Here is a 16,100-nt window from a genome sequence, read left to right as displayed (position 1 = left end):
CACCCTTCAGAGTCTCCATCTGGTAAGACAGTCTTGACTGGCCCCACTCAAAGCATCTCAGCCTGCCTCCTCTCCACCATGACCTCTGCAGTTTGCACCCAATATGCCCTGGATTTGGGGAGATTGTGCCATGACCTGAAGAACACTCAGGAGGACATGAAGAACTTCCAGGACAAAGTCACGGGCACCTTGGTGAAGCTGGAGGGCATCCTTGGTTACTTGACAGAACTGGTGGCCAGGCTCGAAACCAGAATCCACAATGTGGAGCAGAGGTTGAGGGTAGAAGAGGACAAAGGCACAGCGCGGAGCAAAGTCCTGTCCTTCCTGCTGCCCAGGGAGAATGATCTACGCAAAAGATGTGTTATAATGGAAAACATGTTTTTCAAGAAGTGGACCTGGCTGGAGGAAATGGTCCAGAAATGGACCAAAGATTGGAGAAGCCCAGCACAGTTGCGATTTGCAATCCGTGAGAGAGGAAACAGAAGTCTTGCCCTCGAACTTGGGTCAGAGGACCAAACGTCAACAGGGAGTTATGAAGGACTGGGATGGGAATGAAACAAAATGAGGATAAGTAATCCTAATAACACATAGACACTGTGCATCCTAATGCTCCATGCTTTCTAGCACACATGAGTATTCATGTGAACTTTGGAGGTAATAAACTAATTATTTGTTCCCCAGTTTATTTATTGTTTTAATGGTGCAAAGAGAGAGATTCTAGTTCAGGGGTCAGCAACCTTTTTCCGCCGTGGGCTAGTCCACCATCCCTCAGACCATGTGGTGGGCCGGACTATATTTTGCGGGGAAAAGAACGAATTCCTATGCCCCACAAATAACCCAGAGATGCATTTTAAATAAAAGGACACATTCTACTCATGTAAAAACACACTGATTCCTGGACCGTCCATGGGCCAGATGGAGAAGGCGATTGGGCTTTAGGTTGCATACCCCTGTTCTAGTTGATGCAAGAAATACAGTACAGTGGTCTCTCGGGTTACATACGCTTCAGGTTACAGATGCTTCAGGTTACAGACTCTGCTAACCCAGAAATAATACCTCGGGTTAAGAACGTTGCTTCAGGATGAGAACAGAAATCGTGCTCCGGCCGCACGGCGGCAGCGGGAGGCCCCATTAGCTAAAGTGGTGCCTCAGGTTAAGAACAGTTTCAGGTTAAGAACAGACCTCCGGAATGAATTAAGTTCTTAACCCGAGGTACCACTGTAGGTTATTTTAAGCATTTATATACTGCTTTTGGGAAATGTATCCTCTCTTCTTGGGAGCAGGATGAATGAAATGCTATTTAAGAAACATTAATACAGTGTAAGATTGTAACATACTAAATATTTTGAAAAGCATGGATGAATAAAATTATTCAGCTGGTGCCAAGGAGATAACAGAGATGGCACCAGGCAAGCTTCCATGGGGAGAGACTTGCAGGGGCAGAATGCCCCAGAAAGAAAGACCCTATTCCATCTCACACCTGTTAAATACAATCAGTGTTAGTCTTTACCCTGCCAATTCCCAGCCAATACAATAGCGTTAATGGGTCCTCTAATCAGGGTTCAAAATTGCTCATTAGGAACTGAGACCGAGAGTAAAGCATGGTCACATCCATGCCAAAACATTTAAAGCTCATTTCTTCTCCCAAGGGAAACTTTAGTCTGAGGCTGGAAATAGTAGTTCTGTGGTCAATAGACTGCAGTTCCCGGGATTCTTTGGTGGAAGATATGTGCTTTAAATGTTTGTGTGGATGTGAACCATGATCAGTGATAAAAGACTACAGGCTCCAGACTGTAACTGAAACATATAGATTGGTTTATTTCTTATTAATGTAGCAAAGCATCTACACTACTTGATTGCAATAAAATCTCTACGTTTACAAGGAATTGGTTATAATTCTTCATTATCATTATCTTCACATGGAAGCTAATGGTATTTTGAATTTGGGAGAACACAAAGTGGTTTAAATCAATGTAATATATAGCAACAGAGTATCTTTGGAAAACGTAGTTTCAGAATGGCATTAAGAATAGCATTGGAACTGCATAGACAAAGGAATCACACTGTTTGTTTTTTCCTGTTCTAGTTGACCATTTGGCCTCCTCCAGCCCATCTAGTTGTGACACAGAATTCCTAAGTTTTGTAGCATCTCAGTATTTGGGAGTGAAGTTCATAGCTACCCATCTGTGACTGCGGGCCAGGATCTTGTAGCCTTCAGCTGGGTGAAAGCAGGCCAAGCAGAATTGAATAGACAGCAGGCAGAAAGAGAATAAAGGATTATTTGAACACATCTTATATTGACCAGCAAACAGGGCCAGGAGGGTGGAATTTCCCATCTTTACGTCAATTTCATTATTTATGTAGGGGAACCCCGTAAGATATTGACTGGCATAACTCGTCTGGGGGCCCTGCTTTTCCAGACACCCTTTACAAACATTCCAAAAGCATTTATAATTCTTCTGCCATTGTGATGTTGTTCTTCTCATCCCATCCCATAGCATTGCTTTCAACAGAAAAATGGCTCTCTATTTATGCTGCTGGTATGGTGTTATCTTTTAATCTTATCGCTGTCCAAAATGCCAAGGTCTCACATGACTATTACTGAGAGACGGCAGAAAGTTCCAAGCAACTTACATAAAAGTGGCATGGAACTGTATTTTTTTCCTTCCATTTTGGCCCAATCATGGCAGCTCTACTGTTTGCTAAAATTTGCTATAGTTGACTGTTCTGCAGGCTTAGGTGGATCCATATTGGCAGCACCCTGCCTTTCTGTTGATAGCACAGGGAGCTACAGAAGTGCCCTGTAGGAAGCTCTTGTTACCTGGGCAAGTTACGCTTATTTATTGAATTTATATCCCGCCCTTCCTTTCTAAGGAGCCCAGGATGGCAGACAGAAGCACACTTTAAAAATGAAAACAAAGCAAAAACATTATAAAACAGTCAAAACATTCTAAAAACAGTTAAAACCATCTAAAACCAGTTAGAAACATACAGTACTTCCATCCAGTGATCTTCGGGTTGCTAGGAACAGTATCATTCATCTGCCAAATGCCTAGGTAAACGGGAATGTTTTCCAATTCTCCCTGACAGTAAAGATGGAGACTTGCACACCTCACTAAGGAGGGCATTCCAGAACTGAGGAACCAACACTGAAAAGGCCCTGTTATGGGTCAGTGCAAGTCAGGCACCAACAAGGCCTTACCTGTCAATTGTAGCATCTGAGATGGTTTGTATTGAGGAAGGCTCTCTTTTAAGTACTTGGGTCCCAAGTTCATGTGGTCCTTGAGATCTTCCGGCGCTAAGCCATATTAGGCTGCAGTCCTACATCTTTCTAGATGTAGCAAGATTGGCAACTTCTTTTCACGAGCTCTACTGTTGCTTAAGCAGCAGGCTGATATGCAAGACATAAGTTGATGGATGCTGCTTTATCTTGAGGAGTACATCTTCATTACACTGAAACTTAGTTCTAAGCATACACGCAGAACTTCAAGTTGGAAGCTTTCCCCACCATTGATCTAACCATGGCATGAATAGCTTCACTTGTTTAATTTCTGCATCCCAGGCTCTGTTTAATGGTACAGGAGTACCAGTAGGAAAAAGGGGGATAAACGTACCTATATCTACTGTATGCTGCCCTGCCTTCTGCCCCACCAGGCCCACTAAGGACCAGCCACCACTGAATGCCTTGGAATGACACACTGCCAGGTGTTCAGGGGCACTGTGGCTGGAGGGCAACCAGTGTAGGAGAGAGCCCACCTTGCAGAGACCTCCTCAGACCTGGACCTGCCTCTTCTAGCATCTGCTTGCACCTCCTCCAGAGAGAGGCCTGCCTTGCTCTTTGAGAACCACTTTGCCAATGAATCTGGGTTCTTTCCCCACCACTTTCCACACCAGCTGCACCTCCAGCGCCTTACCTGATGCTACTCTGCCTGACAGCCAGTTTGAAGCAAAACAGAACCGCCGCAAAAGAGATCCAGCCGGCTAATTGTACATGGCAGATAAATAATTAACCATCCATCCCGGCTTAATACCAGAACAAACCAAACAACACACAAACAACAGAAAAGTCAACATATTTAGGAGCGGGCTCCCGCCCGCTGCAGAAAGCCCCATAGCCCTGCCTAAGATTTAAAATTTACAAAATGCTAGCTCGCTAAATAATCAGACGGCTTCGGTTGTGTCTCAGAAATGGCCACCTGCGGCTAATGCTCCAATTTTAAATGCATCCCCGAGTCAATCTTTGTAAATTCCACATTAAAAATTGATCTGCCTGAGAGGAGCCTTAATATGGGATGTTTAGAATACACACATTACATTCAGAGAGAAGCCGTTGAGCCAGGAAATTTAAGAGCACATGCGATTAGAAAGGAGAGTAGTTGGGCTGTTCATCTGTAGTGAGCGGAAATTGAGTCAAGGTGATCCTGGAAGGGAGCTTTCTAAATTAGGTTGGCACTTTTCAGACAAATATGGCTGTGCACAAATAAATTTGCATAGAAGTGTGGGCAACCGGACAGTTCCACCCAAGTCACAATGGCTAACAGCAACAATCGGAGGAAATAAAGACATAACATCATGCACGGAACTTGAAGCTTTATTAATTACCTAATGAAACAACATGAATAGAAATCATCAAGATTGCAGCTGCTCTAAAAAGGGTTATAATTTTAACTTGAATGTAACTGAAATTATTAAGATTTTGGAATGCTGACAAAGAAAAAAGCCATCAAACCTAGCATGTGGGGGGGCACTTTAATTAAAATGTATAATTTGGTATTTGAATAATTTGTATCAATGTATTAATTGGATATGAAATGCCAATGTTATAATGGGACCATTATTGGAATAATATTGAAAAACTAATAATCATTTATTTTTAAAAAATAGGAAGTGTGGGCAACTGGTCTAGCAATTCTCATCTCTGCCCCCTGTTTTGCCAGCTCCAGTTGACTGTAGTAGTAGTCATCAGTTCTGAGAATTCTCTTCCTTTGTAACTTGGTTCACACTGCAGACTCAAATGGAACCTCTGTGTGGTAGGAAGTCTGTGAGTAGGTATGAGTTCCAAGTGCTGGTACCGTTCCCTGCAGGAGGATCTCCGTTCAGCCTTTTTGTCTGAAACCTGGATTTCTGTTCAGGTATTCAGATATTATCTTGCTAGGTAGACTTGATGGTCTGACTTGGCTTTAAAGTAGCTTATGTTTCTGTGAAAGAGTTGGTCAGAATTTGTAGAGGATCCTTAGCTTACTATCTGCTTTTGCATGCCGGTTCAGTCCCTGAGATCTATGGATGAAGGGCAGTATACAAATTTAATAAAATAATAAATATCTCCAGTAAAAGGGATCTGGTGGCTGGTGATGGGGGAAGCCCAGGGGTGGAGGGGTGGGGGGTGTCTTTTTTCTTTTCTTTTCCAGAGCAGGAAGTGATTATGTTCTAGCCACAGTTCCAGGGTAATTGATGGCTTATTCTGGCTTTGGCAAGTGAATGAGGTGATAATGAGGCTTTCATCTTTGTGATAGATTAGCATAGAGAGGAAGCCAGAGTCCTGGAAATGATAATAAAAGTGGTGACTGAATACTCTTTCCTTTTTTTTGATGGGGATCTTAGTTCACACTAGCAGTTTTAACAGTTCCTTGCAAGATTATCTGCTCTACTACTTAAAACGTTAAAAGTTTGCATTTCTGGTGGTTAAAGGTCGTTTTGTTTAAAGCTCAATGTGTTTTCCATTCGGAAGTAAGCACTATGAAGTTCAGTTGCAGTTCTACTGTGTATTACTGCTCTTTGATGGGTTGGGTCATGTGTGGCCATGACCACTGTTAGGATGAACGCCTTCAAAATTGATCATTATTCTACTTCAAAGGCCTCTGCCTATCTGATACCCTGGAAGGCTGCTGCCAGTCAGAGTAGCCATTACTGAGCTAGATGGGCTTAAAGTTTGGCACACTTGTTTCTAAGCCATTTTTATAGTGCTGCTCAGTTCAAGATTTCCAGGTAATGGGCGTGCCCTATGCTTCAACTATAGCATGTTGTTAACATGTAGAATGGGTCCAGTTCAGATCTTCCTATCTTGGTCTGATAAACTGTGGTTTGTCGGGTGGGAATTGTGCCTACACGGTCCCTTCTCTCACACGCTGCTGATAGCGCCAAGGCCATGGGTTGGATCCCTGTCTGGGTGCATATCCCTGCATTGCGGGAACTTGGACTTGATGATCCCTTTCAACTCTATGACTATGTGAACTACAAATGTAATGGAGACAGCGGGGATATTTCAGATCCTGACAAGACATCGTGGGTGTCTTGGGGCTTTGCCTGCCTGCCTGCCTGTGGGCTGTGTGTCGCCTACCGCAGTTCTTAACAGATCCATCATTTTGTATAATTCTATTTTCCTTGTTCCGATTGATTGGTCTTGGAGTGCATTGATCGGCCTTGAGCTCCATAGTGGACTAATTTGGGTAAATGTTGATTATAAGAGGAGCTGATGGCTCGCTCTGGGGGCCCTGCCAGGCCCGTGCAAAACTCTGCTTGCAACTGCATGGAAGGGAAAGTCGCACGAGTGTGTGTTTTAAATTGCAAGCCCATCCGTTAACTGTCATTTGTGTAGTTCCAAATAAACCCAGAATAAATACAGCACTGACTCAGATTTGCCACGACTACTCCATTTCTTACAGGTAAGGAAATTAATCTTATTTTCCTCAGTTTAAATATAATTACGCCACTAAGCTATTCTTTCCTCTTTACTGTAATTATACAGATTAAAGGCTACTCATTTCCTGTACAAAGATACGAGCACAACATATGGCAACAATGGAGCTTTTCATAAATTATATGTATGTTTCTCTCCAAAATATATTGAAAGCCAGGCTGAAACAAACAAACTGCCTATAATGGAGAACAGCAATCTTCCCCCACAAGAAAACAAAGCAGACGCATCTCATGACAGGTGTAATTTTGACAGAAACCTGCTTCATGAATATGGAATGGCAATTAGATGTTTTATTTAAAACTCGGATGCCCTTAGGGGGAAATCCAAGCCCCCCCACTTCATTTATTTCCCTAAACAGAACCTGGTTTAGCCTGACAACATATTTGAATGATTTTCTACTCTTCTTTCGCACAGAAAAGAATTGAGGGTCTCTGCACCATAGATGCCATTGGGTTAGACTTGGGAGCAGAGCAAAAGTCCATGAAGAAAGAAAGAAGCCGGGGACACACCAGGCTAAAAACAGGAAGCCACCAGTGTAGGCTGCAATAACTTGTGTGGGTGCCGCCATACCATTCATAAGAACCCAAGCAAAGCCTTGCTAGATCAGTAGATGGAACCAGCGGCTTCAGACCCTTGTTCTTTCAGAGGCCAGCCAGACCATTGCAAGCTGGGTCCTGGTCATCATTAGGGTTGCACAGGCATTGACCCTGCACTGCATACACCTGTCTAAGGAGCTAGGTGTCTGGGGTCTCTTGCCAGATGTGAGGGTGTAAAAGGTTCAGAGAAGCGCATCAGCTGAAGCTTCCGCCTGGCTGTGACTTCTTAGCTGAGTTAATGTCCAGTACATAGCTGTCGACTTTTCCCTTTTCTTGCGAGGAATCCTATTCGGAATAAGGGAATTTCCCTTAAAAAAAAAGACCATAGACAGCTATGGTCTAGTATTGGAGCCTGCCTAGAGTTAGGATGCCTTTAGGAAGCAGAGGGAGGGTTCCGAGCTAGGTGTTCTGGCTCCTGTTTAACACACACACGAGCACACAAGAAGAGCCTGCTGGATCAGGCCAGCAGCCCATCGAGTCCATCATCCTGTCCTCACAGTGGCCAACCAGATGCTTCTGAGAAGCCCCCAAGGAGGACCTCACTCAGCACAGCAGCAATTCTGCCCGCTTGTTTCCTTCAATTGTGGGAGATTTGACTAGACCCCTTCAGCTTTGTGACTCTGAGAAGCCAGATCTTCCCAATTCCCCCATTTTTGGATAACATTGATTTTCTCCCTTAACTTAAACTTCTTGTGTGTGTATCATTAAGGCTAACCTCTGCTTGCATATGTCAGTCTCATTACCAACTGGCTAAGCAACCCAGCCTTGGCTCCTTTCCCACCATGATAGACATGTGATGGAAGCTCAGGAAGCATTTGGTGGGATGTGTGGGCAACATCTTCCCAGGGGGATAATTTGTGCACCAGCAAAGGCCATGCTTCCCAGTTGTTTGAGTGTGCAGAGTTGGGTAAAGCAACACCTCGGTTCTGTTGGACAAGTTTTTTGGGGGCAAGTACGCAGGTGGCACTGTGGGTTAAACCACAGAGCCTAGGACTTGCCGATCAGAAGGTCGGCAGTTCGAATCCCCGCGATGGGGTGAGCTCCCGTTGCTCGGTTCCCTGCTCCTACCAACCTAGCAGTTCAAAAGCATGTCAAAGTGCAAGTAGATAATAGGTACCACTCCGGCAGGAAGGTAAACGGTGTTTCTGTGCACTGCTCTGATTCGCCAGAAGTGGCTTAGTCATGCTGGCCACATGAAGCGGAAGCTGTACGCCAGCTCCCTCGGCCAGTAAAGCAAGATGAGTGCCACAACCCCAGAGTCGGTCACAACTGGACCTAATGGTCAGGGGTCCCTTTACCTTTTTTACTGCTTATGCTACAAGCTGAATGGGTTTGGCAGGTTCAGAAAACAAAGCCAGTAAATAAGCTTGTGCACAGATTTTAACAATTTTTTTTGGACCTGTACTATTTTTCTGTTAATGTCACTGAGAAGGGCAATGGCAATGGCTTAGTACTTTTCTCACAGGTGCTCCAGCAAAACTAAGGAACCATGCTCATTGAGGCCAGTGGGGGGGTGTGTGAAGCTGCCCCCGGCACCTGCATCTGTTGGGGCTTCAGAAATGCACTGGTGGGAATGCCAATAGTCCCCCCCCCCAACTTCATATGCTTATTCACTCTCTGCTACGTCTGCTTCTCCATTTGGGGCCTGCATCACTCTAGCTTGGCGATAAATCAGGTCCTCCCTTAAAGAGGGCACATATTGCGGTGAGACCTGGAAAACTGACACCCTGTGTTGTGGGTGGGTACGATTGGTCAGCCACAACACCTGATTGGTAGGTCCATCGAAGCTGGATGCAATCTGGCCAATGGGACGCAGTCCAAACGGTTTGAGGAACCTATTTATGCCCCTTCACGTGACCCAGAGCTTCCTCTTTCGGCGTGTGCATTCGGAACACTCACCCACCTCTCCCTACTTTTAGAGCTTTGTGCTTGACCTTGCTATGGCATTGTGTGTCATCTGTTGTTGGGACAGGGGCACGACAGGAGTTTTCCCCACTTGGCTGATTGGCTGTTGCCATTTGGGTTTCACCTGCCGCGTAGCGAATCGTCACAACTTGTAAGGTGGCGGATAGGCTCTGGTTCAGGTGATAGGGATGGGAGAACGCTCTCGCCATCCCTATGTGAAGGGTATTCTGTTAAAGGAATCCAGGGACTCGATGGTTTGGTCAACCCCTGAGAGGGGGTTGTGCCCGTGCCTGAGTCCAGGGGGACATTTGGGTGGCGGAGTTAGCCCGTTCCCGGCTTTCCACTTATCCGAGTGTTCCCCCTTGGATGACCTATGCTGGAACCCTGGGTCAGCGCTACCTGCATGGCAGGGAGCTAGTTAAACCAGAGCCTATGCAACCACTCACTTTCTGTAATCAAAAAAGTTGTGGCCTAAATTCTGCCAAAAACCAAAACCAAAATTTTGAGTCAAGTGTGAATTTATTTAGGGGGGAGGTTTCTGGGTCTGAACACGTAATCTTATGCATTTTACTCAGAAGCAAGCCCCATTGTCTTCAATGGAGCTTACTCTCATATGCGTGTATGTGGAGTTGCAGGCAAGATGCCCTGCCAACCTTGGGGTCACCTGCTGCTTCCTTGCTCTTCTTCCTGTTCCGACTTGGTCTCCTAACTCCTGGCAGTGTGTGTTTGCACACACACACGCTTTTCAGCCAAAGATAGAATGTTTTATAAATCTGAGTGGTACAATATCGTGATTTCGTCTTGTTAAACACCCCCCAGGCTCCTGTGGGATGGTTTTTGGAAACGAGATACAGCAATCTCAGCGAGCTTATTCCTCAGCGCTTGAACGTTAAGCAAAGAGAAATGTTCCATGCAACACTGTATATAAAGAGAGCCAGGATTAGATTTCGATTTGCTCCCTGTGAGATGGAGTGCCTTCCCAGTTTTTCTGTCTTTTAAAATCGGATTTCCCTCAGATCCCCTTGTGAGATAGCAGGATATCTAATGAAAGCACCAGAAGTGTTTGTTGTGGCAAAGTAGTGGAATGTACAGGCTGACCGCAAGACCTGGCTTCCTTCCTCCAGACCCCACAAGTGTCCCATTTTCCTGATTTAGAGAAGCCGTCCCAGTTTCTGATTTGTTCCCAGAATGTCCCACTTTTCCTTAGGATGTTCCTGTTTTCACTGGAGAAATGTCGGAGGGTATGGAGTTACCTGATCCCTGAGCTGTCTAAAGGCAATCCTGTATAGGGAAGTTTTTTTAAAAAAAAAGTTTAATGTTTTCTTATGTTTTTATATATGTTCGCAGCTGCCCAGAGTGGCTGGGGCAACCCAGTAAGATGTGTGGAGTAGATATACAGTGGTACCTTGGGTTACAGACGCTTCAGGTTACTGACTTCGCTAACCCAGAAATAGTACCTCGGGTTAAGAACTTTGCTTCAGGATGAGAACAGAAATCGTGTGGTGGTGGTGCAGCAGCAGCGGGAGGCCCCATTAGCTAAGATGGTACCTCAGGTTAAGAACGGACCCCCAGAACGAATTAAGTTCTTAACCTGAGGTACCACTGTAGTAAAGTTATTATTAAGGAATGGAATGTCCCTACTTTCATTTGAGAAATGTTGGAAGGTATGTTCCTCACCCTCACAGCCAGCCTTACCTTTAGACTAAGTGGCACCCCCAGCAAATAGGGTATTTGGCACCTCCCTGCCTTTGTTCAACGTTTCCATATCTTCTTTTCCCGTTATTACATTTATTTGCTCATTTCACGACTTTGATGCATGATTTATCCCTGTCACGTAAGGTGAAAAAATTGCACACATTGATATGACCGCAATCGCTCTTGTGCACACTGCAGTATGTACACAATCTTTCTTTGTCGGAGGGGTCATTGAGAGAGTTTCTAGATTTGCGTATGTCACTGGCGGGATTCAGTGGCACGCTGACAAATTCAGGTTGCCCCTTTTAAAGTGGATTAGGAGTAGGGTTGGGTGACACCAGCTGTTCAACATCGTGGTATATCACCAGCCAAACATCGCAGTCAGGCGATATACCGTGATGATGAAAAAATAAGCTGCAGTGGCCTGAGCCAATGGCCTGCCCCAGCTCTCACCGTGGGAGCCAAGCAGTTTCACCTTAGCGCCTTGCGAGCTGGGACAACGCAGCTTGTTTGCATGGCCCAGCTGGGGCGCAGGAGGGCTCCTAATCTCCAGCAGAGTAATCCTGGGTCCCCCCTCCACTTGTGTGGGAGCCAGTGCTGGGGGATCTTTTAACTGCCCGGCCGAGGTGAGTGCTTCCATTTTTCTGCAGTTTGTCTTCCGCCAAAGCCTGCCTTATTTGTGTTGCTGTGTGTTGTGATGAAATTACAAAATTAACTATGTGAACAAAATTAGCCAGTGTATGCTGTCTTTATGTTATTCCACCCTGTTCATTTCAGTGCAAAGGAAACACAATGCAAATGAAGAAGAAAAAATGTGATCAATTACATATTGTTTGCAGACTGAAAGCAATGACAACAATGAATGCCAATCATATTTGCTGGGATCAGGCATGAAATGAATGGTTGTTGTTGTTTTTTAAAAAAAATATTCAGTTTATATATTTCCCCTCCTCCCAAAGTAGCCCAGGGCAGCAGACACAGCAGTGTGAAAACATTAAAACTAATAATCTAAGAAAAAATTCTTTCAAAACATTATCGCCACCAGTGATCTCAGGGTTGCCAGGAATAGTGTACTTCAGCCACCAAGTGCCTGAGTCACCTTCAGCAATTTCTGTTCCTTTTTTCTGTTTTTGCAGGAATTTCCCGACATCTGCACTTATAGTGGCCTCAAGGAAGGCCTGACTGGCTATCTGAAGCCCTGAATAGGCCTCACTTGTGATCAGAATATATAGCATCGATCCGTTCTATGGCTGTTACTTTTATGCACTGTTTTATATTTTACAGTTGTGTTTTATTTTGTTTACTGTTAGCTGCCTTAGGCACCATTACACAAAGAGGAATAATACTTATTTAAATAAATAAAAAGACTACAGCGAAAAACGCGAAGGTGTCCAATGTCTGCTTGCAGTCACCTGTGTCATACAACAGTGATTCCCAAATCTTTCCCCCCATGGATTTTTTATTTTATTTTTAGTTGAATCAACACTGAACATCTTAATTCTAGCCTCTCATTAATTTTGCTGCTAATCCTTTCTACTCATTTCAAGCCCCTCCTCCTCTGGTTTTCTCTCCTCTGGAGAGGCGGTGTGGTGTAGTGGTTAAGAGCGGTAGTCTTGTAATCTGGGGAACCGGGTTCGCTTCCCCGCTCCTCCACATGCAGCTGCTGGTTACCTTGGGCTAGTCACACTTCTTTGAAGTCTCTCAGCCCCACTCACCTCACAGAGTGTTTGTTGTGGGGGAGGAAGGGAAAGGAGAATGTTAGCTGCTTTGAGATTCCTTACAGGGAGTGAAAGGCGGGATATCAAATCCAAACTCTTCTTCTTCTTCTTGTTTCAGGTTCTCATAATGCAGAACAGCCACTGAGCCCGCTGTTTGTGCACCACCTGAATGGATCACTGGTGGGCCATGGGCCACCATTTGGGAACCCATCATACAGGTTCACCTGTTTGGGGTTGCAATTGCCTTGCAGATAGCTGGATAGCTCAGTTGGCTTGAGCATGGTGCTGACAACACCAAGGTTGCAGGTTCAATTCCCATAAGGGAAAAGCTGCATTTTCCTGAATTACAAATGATCCTTAAGGTCCCTTCCAACTCTATGAGTCTGTGAAATATCTATGAGACTCTGGGAGCCCTGGGTTTGTCCTGCATAATCATATATGCGAAATGATATTTAGGCTGCAGTCCTCTGCAAACTTTACCTGGGAGTCAAGCAATACCTATTGAACTTCTCCTGAGCCTTCTTGAACAGTGTGTCTTACAAATATAAATAAACCAGCTACTGGAGGTGGGGGCAGACTACACTCATTGTATCATGGGGGTTATTTCTTAAGTGCTGCTGCAAATTCAGCAGATGTGCGGCTTCTGCAAAACTGCTTGCATGTGTCATATGCATATTTCTTGTTGGTGTGTGTGTGTGTGTGTGTGTGTGTGTGTGTGTGTGTGTGTGAAAGCTCACCACCCCCCTCCAAAAATAAGAAATAAAACAACCCTTCCAACACCACTGGAAACCTTTTTTCAAAAACCTGAGCACTTCATACTTGAGTGGCTAATTTGGATAATATCCTTCGCCGGTGGAAACTTGCTCCGCTTCCCTGCCGCCTCTCCGTGTGGCGTTACTTTCACTCCGATAAATGTGCTCGCAGCTGCGTTTGGCAGGGAGAGGCATTGATCTACTGTGGCCGGTTACTTTAATCCGAGGTATTGCATTCCCCCCGTGGAGATTTCCCCCCAAGGCTGCCTCCATTACCCACTCCTGACAGCTGAATGTGACAGCTCAAATTACCTCGGCAACACGATCGAAATGGCGACTCTCTCCTTCTCTCGCCCGCCGCCCAGCCGCCAACCCCCACGTGCACCCCCGGTTTGTCTCGTTTCTAATTAAGCAGTAATGTCTCCTGTCTGGATTGCTAAATGTCCAGGGCCGGAGACAGCCCGTGAGGAAACGTTAGCAACAGAAACAAGCAAAATAAGTTCCTTTTGCCTAACCTTCCCCACCAGTCCTTTCTTTCTCTCTTTCTCTCCAGCCCAGCAATATTATTGATCGCCGGGACATACAAGTCTTGTGCAAGAGTCAAACCTGCCCCCGGGCACTGCTTGCTGACTTCCATCCTGCGCAAGGAGGGCAACTCATCATGCACATTCGACGTGGGGCTGAGAGGAGGGAAGAAACATGCCATTTGGCCACATTTCCCATGGGCCTTGCTGTGTGCAAAATGAGCAGCTGACATTTTGACCTCACAGCCACAACAGGAAGCTGCCTTCTGCTGTGCCCTTGGCCCATCTGGTTCATGTCCTGCCTACAGTAGCCTTTGCCCTCCAGAGGTTTTGGACTACAACTCCCATCAGCCCCGGCTTGCAAGGCTGTTCTCCCACCTGCCCCAGCATCATACAGGTGACATTGATGGGAGTTGAGGTTCCTGGTCTTTATTAGACTCGTGAGTGCTGTATGACGCAATTTACAAGTTGTGGCTCAAAATATCTGGAGGGCGGCAGGCTGGCAAAGGCTGGTCTACACAGACTGGCAGCCAGCTCTCCAGGAATTGAGGCATGGGTCTCTTTTCCTGGCTCTACCTGGAGACTGACCTGTGGACCTTTTGAACTGAGCTATGGTAGCTCTCTGAAAATTCTGCCAGCTCTTTCCACGGACACAAAGGAAGCTGCCTGGTTCTGAGCCACTTCATTGTCCCATCCAGCTTGGAAATGTCTACACAATTTCAGTGGGTCTGAGTTGGACTAGCATTGGATATAACCTTTATATACATTTGCTCGTAAAAGAGCAGGCTATAAAAATCCGTAAAGGATCTCTCAGTGTTAATCCCTAAAACAGGCTTGTACAGTTGATGACATTGGGTGGTATTCAACTAAGTCATCTTGCAGGTAAAGGTAAAGGGACCCCTGACCATTAGGTCCAGTCGTGGCCGACTATGGGGTTGTGGCGCTCATCTCACTTTATTGGCCGAGGGAGCCGGTGTACAGCTTCCGGGTCATGTGGCCAGCATGACTAACCATGGCGAACCAGAACAGCGCACGGAAATGCCGTTTACCTTCCCGCTGGAGCGGTACCTATTTATCTACTTGCACTTTGACGTGCTTTCAAACTGCTAGGTTGGCAGGAGCAGGGACTGAGCAACGGGAGCTCACCACATCGTGGGGATTCAAACTACTGACCTTCTGATCGGCAAGTCCTAGGCTCTGTGGTTTAACCCACAGCGCCACCTGCGTCCCTCATCTTGCAAGTAGACACATTTGAATTAATAGATCTTAAGTCATATGCATTCACTTCAATGTGTCTACCTGGAGTAGAACTAGCATTGTATACCTACCTTTAATCGTACCCCATTTTTCCTCCAAGAAGCTCAAGGCTACTGGCTACAAAAGATAAAAATCTGACTGAGCCTTGGAATTGATTGGCCACACCTATGAGAAGACACCAACTTAGGGTGCAATAGTAGGGGTTGCTCATATGAACACCCCTCTCATATTGATGTGTATATCATGCCTATATAGCAACATCCTCCTCTTCACACACCAGCTACCTCCAATACACGTTTGTTAGGCCTCTTCCATGTGATCTTGAACCATTTAGGCTCCCTCTCACGTGGATGTAGCAATGGGCAAATCTGTCAATCTTGGCTCCTCTCAGTTTCTCACTTTTCCATTCTTCAGTTCTGCACATTTCCACATCAGTTTGCAAGTATGCATGGCATCATATGCATTTTCTACAAAGCAAATCCCCCCCCCCACAATGCATTTTGTACGTAATTATCACGAAGATATGTATTTATATGTACAGGTTACCGTGGTATATGCATCCTTCTGGTACACATTACCTGAATGGAGAGCTGCACTGTAAAATTCAGAGAAGTGCAAATTTCGAAGGATGGATGTGTTTCAGGTCACATACAGTGGTACCTCAGGTTAAGTACTTACGGTAATTCATTCTGGAGGTCCTTTTTTAACCTGAAACTGTTCTTAACCTGAAGCACCACTTTAGCTAATGGGGCTTCCTACTGCTGCTGTGCCACCGGAGCACAATTTCTGTTCTCATCCTGAAGCAAAGTTCTTAACCCGAGGTGCTATTTCTGGGTTAGCGGAGTCTGTAACCTGAAGCGTCTGTAACCCGAGGTACCACTGTAAGGTTTTGGAAAGTGCAAAATGAATTGCCTTTCACCCCTGTTCCCTACTTGGATGCGCTGTGTGCCTGTAGG

The sequence above is a fragment of the Podarcis bocagei genome (assembly GCF_964188305.1).
Source record: "Podarcis bocagei genome assembly, chromosome: 15".
Classification (NCBI taxonomy): Eukaryota; Metazoa; Chordata; class Lepidosauria; order Squamata; family Lacertidae; genus Podarcis; species Podarcis bocagei.
The sequence above is the reverse complement of the archived record's forward strand: the minus strand, read 5'-3'. Positions refer to the sequence as shown.